A 15,344-nucleotide genomic window follows, 5' to 3' on the forward strand; every position below is an offset into this window, starting at 1 on the left:
ACCATACCACCCGAGCATGTCTCTGGTTCAGAAGTATGGGTCATGGTCCTAAAAGCTGAAGCCCACCTTGTAACACCAACTCTGAAGCCACAAGTTGACCTCTTTGATGCAGGTCTCATGATATCATCAGATAAGAAGACCACATCTGCCCCGTGTCCTTCAGCTTGGTCCCAAGAACCTTGTAGTTCTTCATGAGATGATCTTGACTGTTCCTGGCCACATTGTTAGTGCCCACATGGATTAGGACTATGAGGTAATAATCAGTGGGCCGGATAAGAACCAAGATCATCTCTGTCACGTCCTGAATCTGAGCTCTGGGCAGACAGGAGACCTCACATGTCATGGGATCAGGGCAACAGATGGGCCCCTCTGTTTCTCTGAGGATGGAGTCACCTATGATGAGCACCTGACATCTCTTCTTCTGGGTGTTCTGGCTTCCCCCAGTCTTGCTGGCCTCCTCCCCAAGGGTTTCCTCCTCTCCTTCCTCTTCTTCCACTGTTGCCAGGGCCTCAGACCTGTTCCCCAGATGGACTGGAGGAGCTGATACTGCACTGCCATGAGCAGCCATGGCTCTGGAGGGAACCTTCTGCTATTGTTCTGTGGAGGGCACCCCCCAAGGTGCTTGGCCCTGCAAAGAATGGAAATACCCATCAATTTCATCCTCTGCATCCCTGATCCCCCTCAGCCTGCTAACCTCCACCTGGAGCTCCCTCACCTGCCCCTCCAAGGCCTGAAGCAGGGCACATGTGGGACAGGTAGGGAGACTGCCACTCCCTGCAGCCAAAGCCCTTCAGAACAACCCCCACAAGCAGGGGGGCAGGGTGTTACTGCCTCCTCCTCACTGCTACCCATCTGGGTGGAGTCCTCAGAGGAGCCCCAGGTAGGCAGTACCCCCTGGGCAGGGTCCCTAGCAGTACTCCACATCCTTATATTGCTGTAGTGTGTGGTGCCTTCTTCCTCCTGGCTCCTCCTGCTTGCCCGCCTGTGTGAATGGGGGCACCAATGCCAGTGAGCCCTTACAGAGCATACTTATTTGTGTGCTCTGTTCATGCATGGCTCAGGAGCACAGCTCCCTGCCAGCTCAGTTAAAAGGGCTCCAGGAGGATCCCTTTCTGGATCCACCACCGCTGTGCTGGCTCCTCCTCACCTCTGCCCCCACTTAACTTTCCAGGATTCGCTGCTGCCTCCACCTAAGCAAGTTCAGGGGATGCACATATGCTGGAGGCACACATGCACCCACTCTGGACTCAATCCCCAATTGCCAAGGGTTTAAACAAACCACGGCTTTTAAGGGCCACGGTTTGAATTTCCTGCTCCAGCTCAGCAGCCAGTCAGGCCACTGCAGGCTAACTCATCCCAATCAGGCTGTTCCAGGCCTCCCCAGAACAGCCTGCCAGCTGCCCTGCTCCCTACTACCCCCTCCCACAGGAGAGAGACCCAGCTCCTGGGGTGGCTGCAGCTGCTGCCTCCGGGATCAGCCTCAGGAGAGTCCCCACTCACCCAGAGGGAGAAGTCCTCCCTTAGTCTGCTCCCTGCCTGTGCCCCACAGAGCGTGCCTGTTTGTGCACTCTGTTTGCATGTGTTTCAGGAGCACAGCTCCCTGCTGACTCAGTTAAGAAGGCTCTGGGGGGCTCCCCCTCTGGATCTTCTACAGCTGTGCCAGCTCCTCCTTGCCTCTGCCCCCACTTACCTTTCCAGGGTCTGCTGCCCCTATGCCTCAGCAAGTTCAGAGGACACATGTGCACTGGAGGCATACATGCGCCCACTCTGGACTCAAGCCTTGACTAATTTAAAAAGTAAATTATAGAATGTTTTGCAGAATCCCCTCTGTCCATAAAACTTCTAGTTATTCATTTTTAATTATGTACAATATTTGGTAATCTGCCTCTAGAGCTTCCTCAAACTTAGAAAATCAACCACTTTTTTCCCTGAGATATCAAAACCAAAACATTGAACCAAACACTGAAATAGCAACCTGTAACCTCTCTAGCTTTTCATTCAAAACAGTTCCTTTGCCATTACAAACAATCATGTCAGACAAGCTTTGAAAGATTTTTTTTAAAAGTCCTGAAGATGATGATGTATTATAAAATGGTGCTGTCCCTGACTACTGTAGAGATAGCAAGGGGGAAAAATATATATATATATATATATATATATATATATATATGTATATGTATATAGATATAGTTATCTCCATGAGCAGTTTTTCTTTTAGGTATGTTAAATGAAGGTCAGTACAAAGCAGATCAAAATGAGAAATTGCTTTAGAAGTCTGCAAGGCAGGGTCATATTAAAGTCACATAAAACATGGTTAAAGTGAAACTGCAAATAAGCCTGCCCCTTGCCATGATCATTTTAACAACAGAGTGACTGTGAAAGCTGATCTTTGTTTCTAAGAAATTTGGTAGTGAAAACCAAAGAAAGTTTCCCACCTATTTATGGCCCCACAATGATTTTTTTTTTCAGTTTTTACTAGTAATGATGTCTCTGTAGTAATAGCCTGCCTCCTGCTGAAGTACAAGGTTATTACATAGCACAGCTTCAACAGCATCTACTTCAATAAATTAAAACACACATCAAATGGAGAATCTCCCAATCTGTGTCTGATTTGATACTTAAAACTGGAGTATATATTCAGGGAAAAAAAATTAAAATATGTTGTATTTTTTCATTGATTTCAGAACCAAGAAGTCTGCAAATAACAGAGCATTTAAGATGTTTATTGGGGCTGTATGAAATTTTGCTGGTGGTTTCATTTTGATGCTGTTTTGATTTGTTTTGAACTCAAAACATCAAAATCAAAATGAAACAAAAGACTTTGAAACAGCCTTGAAACAAAATGAGGGCAGTCAAAAGCTTTTTGAAAGTTTCAAAATGTTTTGAGTTTCAAAGCTGAAGCTGGACTTGTTTGCAGGGAAACAGAAAGTAAGGAGAGGGAGGTGGAAGAAGGGGGAAGGACTGCTTTGATATTGACTGTACCTGTCCAGTGACTGTGATCCTTCCCTGAGATCCCTTCCAATCCCAGTGGTATGGGGGAGGGATGGAAAAACAATATAAAAAGCAGCGTTGTTTGAACTGAGCTGCTTTTTGCCTTGCGGTCAGTTACTGAGCTATGACTTCCAGCAGCTCAGCAGCATCAGGCAACAAAGGTTATCATTTCCTATTTGCTAGCCTGTTCATAGCAAGTGGGATTCATCAATAACTTTTCCTTTTTATACCCTTTTATTTTATTATTATATTAATTCATTCCTTTCAGTTTATTCCTCCCCCAAAATCCTTTTTGTTTTTGTTAATCTTTTTTGATTATTTTTCCCCCAGAAAATAAATCTGTGCTTTCTCTCACAGTGTGCATTCCATTCACTGTTCAGGGAAGCATACATTGCATATTATAATATAGAATTTATTCAGGAACAAATACTACATACATTTATATACTTATCTACATAATTACATAAATCAGATTACATTACAGAAGAAGAGATATATTCCCAGAATACCAAGGTAAAGACACTCTGAAACACACCATGAAGCATGCTGGAAAGGCAGCTGGTAAGCCTTCAGGGAGGAGTGGAAGAGGGGGTAGAGGGAGAACTGTAAGTTCCACCCTACCCCACAAACTGAGACACAGCCTATTTCCTACAACAAGCAAGACTAAGTTCCAGTTCCAGTTCTACAACCAGCAGAGGGAGGGGAGCAGTGCCACTGCCTGTGCCTGAGTCTGCGCCCCCTCCAAGAGCACCAGCCATAACGCCCCCTCCCACCATGACAACAAGCAGCAGCAACAGCACCAACATGACAGTTTCCTCCATACTCATTTCACTTTATGCTGAGCATTCCAGTGCCATCCCTCCACCACGAGCTTTGGGATTGGAAGGGACCTCAGGGAAGGATCACAGTCACTGGCCAGCTACACAGTAAATATTGCATAAATCCTTCCCCTCTCTTCCCCCTCCCTCTCCTTACTTTCTGTTTCCCTGAAGGCAAGCCCATCTTCAGGTTTAAAACTCAAAACATTTCAAAACTTTTGAAACATTTTGACTGCTCATGTTTCATTTTGATTTAGCTGTTTTGAGCTAAAAATTAGTCAAAATAGTGTTGAAATGAAACAGCTGGTGAAATTTTGCACAGCCCTACCGAAACCCTTTCACCTATCTGCTTGAAACTTGGCAGGCTCTGTGGCCTCAGCAGGGGCTACCTTCCCTACTGAAATGACAAATTTATAGGCAGTTTCTAAACAAAATATCAAAATGAAACACTGTAGCTTCAAAACGGTGAAATGGAAGTTGAAAAGTAATGCTGGTGTTTCACACAGCCCTAATGTTTATGTAGTATTTTTGTATACATTTAATTAATATTCCTCTCAATTCTAACCTGGAAGAGATAATAAATGCTTAGGTCTTTTCTTAAGAAATGATTATTTAACCATTTAGAAACCTTTTTGCCTGCATCAGTTCTGGAAGCAGCAAAGAAAATCACTCTTTTATTTAAAAATTGCAAGTTTATGGTTGAAATTGATCTCTCCAGTATAAGACAGGAATTGCTATGAGAACTAACTACAATCAATATAGACTTGATTTCCCAGTACAATTTTTTGTCTTTGTGATGATTCAAAAGTCTTACTATGAAAAAGTACTTTGCATTTATAACAGAAGTAAAATTTAGTTTGCCCAGATAATTCTGTTCCATTTACAAGTGGATATGAAAGAAATCATTCTCATAATTTGTTTAATCATCTATATGGTAATTGCTTGCCCTGGTATTGCCATGGGTCTTCATTTTTTTGACAATTAGGAAGAGGACAATAGAGGCAAGTGTTGGACTTCTTGAACATCACAAAGGAAAGTACAGTTTATGGTAGTGGCTGAAGAAAAAACATGACATAATGTGTGCGAACGCTTAAAATATGTTTCAATGGAGTGATGAAGAACACATGGATCAATCAACGGAGACAACTAACAATTTAGTTAATATAGGGTGCATCTACATGTGCACTTGACTGTACATTTGTTACTATGCACTCATTTAGTACTTGTTATAGCAAGTTAATTACTTGCAGTTAATGCAACTAAAATGGTAATTTGATCTAGTTTATATTTCTGTAGCTTACTTAGGAGTGGGATTTGTGTGACTGTGACAAAAGCCTTTCTACATTATCTTGACACACTAGTTTTATCTACCACAATGGTTACTCAAATAAAAGGAAATCAAGTTGGTTTGACAAGATTTGTTCTTAAAAAAAATAAATGACATTGATAATGATCACCCCTTCCTCCGCTACGTGTTTACAAACTGACGGTTTAATAATTTACCCTAATAATTTCCCATGTATTGAAGTCAGACTAATTAGTTTATGATGCCATCAGTGCTTCTTTCCTGTGCCTTTAAAGATGGGCACCACCTTAGCCCTTCTCCCATCTTTAGTCTCTGAGATTTTGGCTATCATACATGAGACTATTGCTCCAAGATTTCTTCAGCTAGGCCATTCAGCAATCCAGGTGGATTCTATCATGCCCTGCTTGCTTCAACTCCTAGAAGATAGTCCATGACATTACCGTATTTACTAGAATATAGAATGACCCTGAATATAGCTTACTCCTAATAATTAGATTCTCTATATAGAAAATTTATAAATTTGTTTTAATTTTCTAGGTATAGAATCTAAGTATTGGAGGGTTGTCTTGAAACCCACCCCTCACTGCTACAGAAGGGAAGCAGTGGATGGAGGGATTCAGGTGGTCCCCTTATCCTCTGCCCTGCCCACTTTCCCCCCCTGAAGTCTACCTGATCCCCTGACACCTGCACCCTCCCCACTCCAGCTCCACAAAGCTTCCCTTACTCCACTTTCTGCCTCTCATCCCTGGTCCCCCCAGTTTCTGCCTTCTCCCCACTGCTACTCAGTCTCTGCCTCTTCTCCCCCACCACTCCACCCAGTCTCTGTATATTCCTTCTCTTCTCACCAAGCTCTGCCTCTTCCTCTCCCCTCACTTCCTGTTAGATGCTGCTTGGACCACTCCATCCCAGAGCACAATACATGGAAGCTCAGCCCTTGCCTGGCCATTCAGCAGTGCCAGTGCTGGTGATTGACTGGGAAAACAATGAAACAGTGTTGGCGCTGCTCATTGGCTGTGCAGGGGAAGGAATTTCCATGTGCTTTATGGCTAGGAGAGACCTAGCCCAACCTGGAGATTAGCTGTGCCTGACACTAAGAGGGGTTCCAATAAGAAGGGGATCCAGAGGTGGTGTAGAAGCTGAAGAGGGGAAAGGGGGTGGGGGATAATGCTGCTGTGGATCTGACTCTGGCCCCAGCTCAGGCTTTAGGCCAGAGGCAGAGCCACAGCACCACAGATGTCACCTGCTCCCCATTTCTGCTTCATATATACGATGGGGATGTTTTGTCCCTATGCTGATTAGGGGAGAGCCTTATCTTACATTCAGGTAAATATGGTAGTTGTTTTCTATGGGGTTTTTTGTGCAGACTGTCTTATGAGAGTCTTTTACAACCATCTTGTGATACATTTCTCACTAACCCTCAATGTGAACCCAAATTCTCCAAGGGTGTCCCCACCCCCTTGGGGTGTGGGGAAAGAAAGAATGGGTTTTCTTCAAGTACAGTTACTTACTGGAAGAAACACTGGAGATGTGGTATGGGAAATCCCTAACATTAGAGCACTTTATCAGCTTGTGCCAGCTCCAGCTGGGCTGGCACACAACTGATCACATTTTTAAAGATGTGCCTCATCCTAGCTGAGGATGGGAAATCTGTGAGAAGCAAGTAAGACTGCTGAGAAGCTGGTCCCAGTTGAGTGTACCCCAGCAGGGGCAAGAGGAGAGAAGTGATAGCTGCTTCTCCAAATAGATACTCAAAGGAGTCTTAACACTTACCTGCATCCAACAAATCAGAGTCAGTGACAAACAGAATGCCAGGACTCCTCTCTGCTGTACTGGAATGGAGAAGGCAATGAATGGTGAGTCAATAGTGAGTCAATTGCAATGAAAGAAGGATATTTCACTGGGACCCTTAGATGACGGTGCCCCTTAGGACTTTTTTTGTTAAAATAAAAGGTCAAAAGAAGGGACTAGAGGGCTGAACCCAGCTGGGTGTAATTTATTTAAGCCCCAAAGACTGACTTAAAAGTGGGCTATTGACTGTGCCATAATACACACCAAGTGTGCGAATAGGAATACTGTGTGTTCCTAAGACAGAAAACCTGAGTAAGTCCTGTAACTTTAGGTTGGTGCAAGGCCGGGGTGAAAGGGGAGGTGGAGCCCTGAGGAACATTGCCTGACTAAGAGTTGATGGTGCATGAGATCAAGGATGCTTTCTATATTTCATATATACATCAAGATTTGGCAGGCAAGGTGAGGGATGGACACCATTAGAAATTACCTACTGTGTCAAACTGTCAGGTTGTAAAAACTGGCAAGCAGAAGATCACCCCTCAAAAGTGTAAAAGGTTGATCTTGATAAAGTACGGTCATTTACACATCTATGAGTAGTAGACCCAGAGTTGTCCTTGTCTTCCATTTCCATCTATATATTTTTAAACACTTTTCTTGTTGTTTTTGCCATTTCTTGCAAGCTATTGCTATTTTTTTACCTTGCTTTCTTGATTCCTTCATTAAATGTTCATGATATATTGTGTGTACTTCTTTGCACAGTCCCTGGCTTTCACTGTCTGTTCCCAAATCTTCTGATTTTCAGATAGCAAAGAAGCTCCTGGTCTAGCCATATCAGTCTCTTGCAATTCTGTTCATCTTTCTTTAAGTGTTGGAACAGTTTTATGTTGAGACTTCAATATTATTTCCTCTAACAATTGTCATCCCTATTAGATTCTTTTTTCTTTTATTTTGTCTGGCTTTGGGTTCTTATCTAGTATTCCACTGACTTGGTTGAAATCTTCCATTTTGAAATACTGCCTCCTTTCTTGCTATTTTTATACCTTTTTCTCTTGTAATAATTATTTATATCATATCATGGTCACTTCTTCCAAAGTGTTTAGCCACTACCATACAGCTAACCTGGTTGCATATCTTGTTCAGAAAAAAGATGGAGGACCTCCATCTCTCCAATTTTTGAAAACAAAAAAACCAACACACATTAAAAACTTGGCAGAGATGTTGCTGTATTTTCTTCCCAGCATATATTTTCCAGGTTAAATTTCCCTATTATTTTTAGTTCATACATTTTAGATACATATATTCTGATATACAATTAATTCATCATCCCCAAAACTCAGACACCCAAATGCCCTCTTCCTGCCTCTGTTGATGCTTCCTGAGTTGCATTAATCAGTTAAGATTATTTTCCTCCTGGGATAGAAGTGTCGTTCTTTGATTCTTTCTTGGAAGTTCAGCAGCTGTTGCATTACTGTTCATAGATTCATAGATTATAGACTTGGAATGGACCCAATGGATCATTATGTCTGACTCCGTGCCCCTGGCAGGAAAGAGGGCCAAGGTCAGATGACCCCAGCCAAGTGATTGTAAAGCCTCCTCTTGAAGACCTCCAAGTTAGATGATAGTACCACCTCTCTTGGAAGCCCATTCCAGATTCTGGCCAACCTTACCATAAACAATTGCTTCCTAATGTCTAACCTAAGTCTACTCTCCACTATTTTGCACCCATTATTCCTAGTTACTTCCTGGTGCACTCTGGTAAACAACGCATACCCAATTCCCTGCTGTCCGCCCCGATCAACTTACAGGCAGCTACAAGGTCACCCCTCAGCCATCTTTTGTAAAGGCAGAAGAGATCCAGATCTCTCAATCTCTCCTTGTAGGGTCTTACGTAGAGACCACTAATCATGTGAGTGGCCCTCCTCTGAACCCCCTCCAGATTCTCTGTGTCCCTCTTGAAGTGCAACTCCTAAAATTGGACTGAGTACTCCAACTGTGGCCTGACTAATGCTGCATAGATGGGGAGCATCACCTCCTTTGATCTGTTGCTCATGCGTCTACTAATACATGACAAGGTGCGATTGGCTTTGTTGATGGCCTTATTACACTTCTGACTCATGTTCATCAACTATGACTCCAAGATCTCTCTGAGCTGCTGAGGAGGTCATCCCCCAACCTTTAGGTATGCTGGGGATTCCTCCTTCCTAGGTGGAGTACCTTACATTTATCTTTGTTGAATTTCATCCTATTTCGTTCTGCCCATTGATCTAACATGTCCAGGCTGGCCGGTATCTGCTTCTTGTCCTCCAGTGTATTAACTTTGCCCCATAACTTGGTATCATCTGTGAACTTGGAGAGGGTGCTCTCCACACCCTCATCCAAATTGCTGATGGAGATATTAAATAACGCTGGTCCAACATCCAGACCCTGTGGGACCCCACTGTCCACCTCCTTCCAGGCTGAGAATGACTCGTCCACCTCCACTGTCTGGATGTGGACCCTAAGCCAGTTAGCCACCCACCTGACTGTGTAGGCTTCTACTCCACAGTACCATTAGCTTCTGTATGAAACTAGGATGTGAAACTGTGTCAAAGGCCTTCCTAAAGTCCAGGTAGATGACATCAGCCTCTGCTCCTATGTCAGGGCAGTGTGTGACCTGGTCATAAAATGCTATAAGGTTTATCAAGCAGGATCTACCTGTGATGAAACCACGCTGGTTTCCTTTCAGCATCATTTCCTTGCTGGGCCTTCACAAATGACCTCTTTGGTGATTTCTTCCAGTATTTTCCCAGGGATAGAGGTAAGACTGACTGGCCTAAAGTTACCCAGCTCATCCCTTCTCCCCTTCTTAAAAATGGGCACCATGTTGGCCCTTTTCCAGTCCTCAGGGACCTGGCCAGAGCACCATGACAGCTCAAACAGCCACGCCAGTAGCTCAGCAATGACACTGGCCAATTCCTTCAGCACCTGTGGATGGAGGTCAACCAGGCCAGCTGACTTGTACCCATCCAACCATCCCAAGTGCTCTTTAACTAAGTCAGCACTAACCTTTGGGAGTCTGGTGCTTTTTGGACATCTGTCTATGCTCAAGGTGGGTGAATTATCTTGGCCACTATTAAGGAATACTGAAGCAAAGAACTCATTGAAGAGCTCTGCCTTTTTCTCTGCATCAACCACCAAATGACCTTAATTGCCCTGCAGGGGCCCTATGTTACTCTGTGCCTTCCTTTTGCTTGCAATGTATCAGTAGAAGGACTTCTTATTGTTTTTAATTGTTGAAGCCAACCTAAGCTCCAGTCCTGCCTAGGCCTGCCTAACTAACTACCTACAATAGTGCACCAGGGTGGTGTATGCCTTCTTAGTGGCTTCCCTCTGCTTCCACTGCCTATATATCTCTTTCTTTGCCCCCAGTCTTTCCTGGAGATCCATGTTCAGACAAGGGGGTTTATTTGTCCCCCTAGCCCCTTTCCCTTTTGTGCCCCAAGGATCACTCCCTTGAGAAAATCCCAAACCTCTTGGACCCCAATTAGCCCAATCCTCTTGAGTTCCACCACCTCATTAACTAGATTTCTAAGTTTACTAAAGTTGGCCCTTCTGAAGTTTAAAACTTTAGCATCACTGGATATTTTTCTGACCCTTCACTGGATAGTGAACTCTACCAAGTAATGGTTACTATTACACAGGTTACTGTGTATTTGCAGGTCCCCCACAAGATTGTTCCCTGTTGCTAAGACCAGATTTAGCAAGATGCTACCCCTGATGGGGCTGTATACCATCTGGGTTAGGTGGAGGTCCTGCATACAGTGTAAGAACCTCCATGAATGGTTTGTTTTGGCTGCCTGTTTCTGCCAGCAGATGTCAAGGTAATTTAGGTTCCCCATGACCACTGCCTCCCTCACCTGTATGGCTTCTGAGAGCTGCTTGGAGAATACCTCATCTAGATCATCATCCTGGTGAGTAGATCTGTAGTAGTCCCATGCTACCAAGTCCTTTTCCCCTGCCCCCACCCCTGGATCCTGACCCACAATACCTCAGTATTCCTCTCCTCCATATCACCTTGATGATGAAAGATGTGTACTGCTCCTTAACATAGAGAGCTATATCCCCACCTTTTCTCCCCACTCTGTCTCATCTATTCAACCTGTATCCCTCAATGCCTACCGCCCAGTCACGTGTAGAATCCCACCATGTTTCAGTTAAGCCGACTAGGTCATACTGTGTGCTAGCAAATACGAGTGTGAGCTCCTCCTGTTGGTTCCCATACTCCTGGCATTTGTGTAAAGACATTTTAGCCCCGCAGTGAGTGCTCTTGGTGTCCCTTTGCCTTGATGGCATGTCTTCCCTTAGTGCTTACCTGGTTAGGTCGGGTGACTTGATTGTGGCTTTCCAACCCTGGGTTCTCATTGACCACTGATTCCCCATCCCCCATTGAACATAGTTTAAAGCACTTTGGAAGATATCAGCCAACCTGTGGGAGAACAGATGCTTACCTCTAGGAGACAGATGAAGATTGTCCCATCCTAGGAAGCCTTATCCCTGGAAGTGGTCGTGGTGGTAGAATCCAAATCCCTCCTAAAGAGACCATCTCTGGAGCCACCAGTTGACTTCCTTGATGCGGGCATCCTGGCACCTTTGGCTGCTGCCAAATGGAAGGATAGAGGAGTATACCACCTGTGCCCCTGACTTTCTGAGCCTGACCCCCAGCTCATGGAAGTCCTTCATGATGTGGTGAGAACTACTCGCAGCCACATCATTAGTATCCACATGAACAAGGACCATGGGGTAATAGTCGGAGGGCTTGATGAGATTAGGAATCCTTGAAGAGATGTCACTGATCTTAGCTCCAGGCATGCAGGAGACCCCTCTCATCATGGGATCTGGTCAGCGGATCAGCCCTTCTTTATCTCTCAGGATTGAGTCACCCACCACAATAACTCAGTATTTTTTCTTCTGCTTCAGCAGTGGTCCCCTAGTCTGCCTGGTGGTGGCTGCAGGGGCCACCTCCTCTGCACCCCCTCTGCTGGAGACTGTTTCTCCCCTGCCTCCTCCACCAAGGCTGCCAGAGCCCCATACCTGTTCCCCAGATGCACTGGGGAAGCAGATGCGGGGCCCTGTTGCCTGGATCCAGAGGTGATAGTTTTCCACTCCCCTGCTGCAGATTCCTCTCATGGGTATCACCCGTAGGCATCTGGACCTGTAAGGAATGGAAGTACCCATCAGTCACAGCCTTGTCCTCCCTGATCCTCTCAGCCTGCTCACTACCTCCTGGAGTTCCCTCACCTGCTCCTCCAAGTCCCAAAGGTGGGCACATGAGGGACAGATGGGGGTTCCCCCCACTCTCCCCTGATGGCAGGGTCACCGCCTCTTCTAGATTCAATGGTTGATAACACACCATAGGTATTTTTACATCACTGGAAGGTCACAACTATTCCTTTCCCCCTTTATTTTCAGCCAGAAGCTCTCAGCATATCTGCTACTTCCTTCCTTTTGAATCTTGGAACACGGTGCAATGCTTCCTCCTTCTTCCCTATACGAAGGGGACCTTGGGCCCTAAAGCTCTTTTAATATCTCTCCCAAATATACAGTTGGTCCAATAAAAGATATAACCAAAAACAAGCCTTGCTTCTTCTATATGTCCTAAACCCTAATGGATACAACAACACTCAACCCTGCTGTTTGCATTTTCTCAAAATTCTTCCTCTCAACATGCATTCACAACCTGAATTTCAGCCAATCATTTTAACAGTAAGCAAGTCAGCCATTTTATACAGACAGTTCCAGAGATTAAACAGAAATGTTGGGCACCTTAACTGTCTGAATATTCATTCACAAGTCACCAACTCAGTTCTATTAGAGAAAAGAATTTCATGCAATCTTTTTCAAATATTGACAAGTTATTTTTTTTTACTTCAGGCACAGTTTGTTAATACAAGTTATATTCATAGATACTCAACATTTTATCTTCTATGGCTGTGTTTTAAAACAATTCAAATTCAAAAGGTGGTTTAACAGCAACTCAGAAACTGCAAATATGAAATCTTTATAACCTTTATCTGCATAAAATACTTGGCCACCAGGTAGCTGATCTAGAACTTGGTATGGAAGTCTTCAAATATTACAAGCAACCTGCTCAGAAGAAAGGTTTCACATGTTCTAATGTTTTAAACATTGGTTATCTACTTTTACAAAGTATTAATCATCCTAATTTGTGAGCTAGGAAATCTTTATGACTTTCATGCCAACAAATAATGACCAATATATAAAATTCTGAGTTATGAGATCTAATTCAAATTCCAAAATAGACAAAATAAAAATTATATTTATGCAGTTTTGAATAAAATGAGAACTAAGCTAGAACTTTCTTGAACTCAAGGTAAAATAGTGTGAAATATTCCCAAGAAATCTTTAGGAAATTCACTTGGTTTAGGTATTTTTTCCAATTTGTATGTCAAACAGAACATAATGAACTTTCCAAAGCTTCTTAGGAAATGTTGAAAGAGTTCATGAGAAGTGTGTGTCAATTAACAGTTTTGCATAGGGGTAAGCCAATGTGTCTTCCTCCACTGGAATTACCCCAGAATGTAGTCTGTAGTTTTCTTTAAGTACCGCAGTCCCAGAACTGCTCCTCATATTATCTAGATTTGAAACAAAGTGAAATATATAATGCTAAATAAAGAATTTTGTATGACTTCATGTTAATTTAGTTTATAAATTCAAGTCCAACACTGGAAGATAAAAACCCACATGGACTAAATCTAATGAAAACAGTAGTGCAAACTGGCCCTGACAATCTGCACCCCAGGGTACTCAAGGAGCTGGCGAGCATCATAGCCCAGCCCCTGGCACGGATCTTTGAAAACTCCTGGCACTCTGGTGTAGTGCCCAAAGACTGGAAGAAGGCCAATGTGGTGCCGATCTTCAAGAAAGGGAGGAGAGTGGATCCGGCTAACTACAGGCCCATTAGCCTGACTTCTACCCTGGGGAAGATTTTAGAAAAGTTTATTGAGGAGGCTATCCTTCATGGACTGGCCCAGGCTAACATTCTAAGGGATAGCCAGCACGGGTTTGTTGTGGGTAGGTCTTGTTTGACCAATCTCATTTCCTTCTATGACCAGGTGACTTATCACCTGGACGAGGGAGAAGAGATTGATGTCATATATCTTGACTTCAAAAAAGCTTTTGATCTGGTATCCCATGATCACCTCTTGGCCAAACTGCCCAGTTGTGGCCTTGGCTCCACCACGATCCGCTGGCTGGGAAATTGGCTCCGTGGTCAGACCCAGAGGGTTGGAATTGGTGGCAGTCACTCATCATGGTGCCCTGTGACCATTGGGGTCCCTCAAGGGTCTCTCCTTGGACCCATACTGTTCAACATCTTCATTAATGATGTGGACATTGGAGTCAGGAGTGGACTGGCCAAGTTCACCAATGACACCAAACTTTGGGGCAAAGCATCCATGCCAGAAGATAGGCGGGTGATCCAGGCTGACCTGGACAAGCTCAGCAAATGGGCGGACGAGAACCTGATGGTGTTTAACACCGAAAAATGCAAGGTTCTCTGCCTTGGGAGGAAAAATCTGCAGCTTCATTATAGGCTCGGCAGTGCTACGTTGGATAGCACTACAGAAGAAAGAGACTTGGGGGTCATCATTGACCACAAGATGAACATGAGCCTCCAATGCGATGCTGCAGCTAATAAAGCGACCAAAATGCTGGCTTGCATCCATAGATGCTTCTCGAGCAAATCCCGGGACGTCATTCTCCCCTTGTACTCGGCCTTGGTGAGGCCGCAGCTGGAGTACTGTGTCCAATTTTGGGCTCCACAATTCAAAAAGGATGTGGAGAAGCTTGAGAGAGTCCAGAGGAGAGGCATGCACATGATCAGAGGTCAGGAAAACAGATCTTACGATGATAGGCTGAGAGCCATGGGACTCTTTAGTCTGGAAAAGCGTAGGCTCAGGGGTGATCTGATGGCCACCTATAAGTTTATCAGGGGTGACCACCAGGATCTGGGGGGATGTTTTTTCACCAGAGTGCCCCAAGGGATGACAAGGTCGAACAGTCACAAACTCCTGCAAGACCGTTTCAGGCTGGACATAAGGAAGAATTTCTTTACTGTCCGAGCCCCCAAGGTCTGGAACAATCTGCCATCGGAGGTGGTTCAAGCACCTACATTGAACACCTTCAAGAGTAAATTGGATGCTTATCTTTTTGGGATCCTATGACCCCAGCTGACTTCCTGCTCTTTGGGCAGGGGGCTGGACTCGATGTTCTCCCAAGGTCCCTTCCAGCCCTGATGTCTATGAAATCTATGACATCATCAGGCGGCAGCAGAGCCGGCCCTATGAGGAGATGCTACGGGACCTGAACCTGTTCAGCCTCCACAAAAGAAGGTTGAGACGGGCTCTGGTGGCCACCTATAAACTGGCCAAGGGGACCACCAG

General features: G+C 44.5%; 1 pseudogene; it reads right to left on the minus strand.

The window, feature by feature from the left end:
- Window positions 1-12,211, minus strand: part of LOC149858252 (uncharacterized) — a 34,704-nt pseudogene extending 22,493 nt beyond the window's left edge.
- Window positions 12,212-15,344: the final 3,133 nt, after the last annotated feature.

Source organism: Crocodylus siamensis, chromosome 8 (genome assembly GCF_052110815.1).
Source record: "Crocodylus siamensis isolate JL-2025a chromosome 8, ASM5211081v1, whole genome shotgun sequence".
Lineage (NCBI taxonomy): Eukaryota > Metazoa > Chordata > Crocodylia > Crocodylidae > Crocodylus > Crocodylus siamensis.